General features: G+C 47.3%; 1 protein-coding gene across 1 annotated transcript in view; it reads right to left on the reverse strand.

The window, feature by feature from the left end:
* Positions 1-404: 404 nt before the first annotated feature.
* Positions 405-620, reverse strand: part of HNRNPU (heterogeneous nuclear ribonucleoprotein U (scaffold attachment factor A)) — a gene marked incomplete at its 5' end in the record, with an annotated part of 11,686 nt that continues 11,470 nt past the window's right edge. Inside the window, one exon of the mRNA XM_010148936.1 lies at positions 405-620. This exon is cut by the window's right edge and continues 916 nt beyond it.

Consider the following 620-nt stretch of genomic DNA (forward strand, 5'->3'; position numbering starts at 1 on the left):
ACATCGCCGCTACGATTTTACAGAAGCGTGGATCGGAACGAAAACAGCGGTTGAAACAAGGTCTCTGTTCCGCTCCAAGACTTGTTCTCCCTCCTGTCCTGTGCCCTGGCCAGTTCCTTCCCTAACGCCCATTGCAAAAGGGAGAGGTTACGTGGATTTATAGGATGCAAGGGCAAGGCGGGAGACCTTGGCCCCGTACACGGAACCAGGTGAAGCTGCGAGATTACGCACGCGATGGGATCTCTCACAGAGCAACCGGCGCTCCCAACGGTTACACACACGAGTGTCTCGGCGTGTGCCCAGGAACGAGTTCAGCTGTCCCGCATCGCTGCCTTCGCACACTCTTCCTCTTTATAGCCTTAAAGGGATTTTAGACCATGATGGCGACAATCCCAAAACAAGAGTAAAACGAATTTATTTTATTGCAAACAAACGTCTAGAGTTAAATTTCTCCACCTACTTTCTTTAAAGAGAAAAGGAATCAGCAGGCTAAGGAGATCCACCCATTTGAGAATCGACATAATTAAAAATTAGCTATAAAATGGGTGACTCACAGTTTCATTAGCTTACAAAACGGTGGAGTAACTACTACAAGCACACTAGGTATACAGTATTTTGTG

This window comes from Eurypyga helias, unplaced genomic scaffold (assembly GCF_000690775.1).
Source record: "Eurypyga helias isolate BGI_N326 unplaced genomic scaffold, ASM69077v1 scaffold20390, whole genome shotgun sequence".
NCBI lineage: Eukaryota > Metazoa > Chordata > Aves > Eurypygiformes > Eurypygidae > Eurypyga > Eurypyga helias.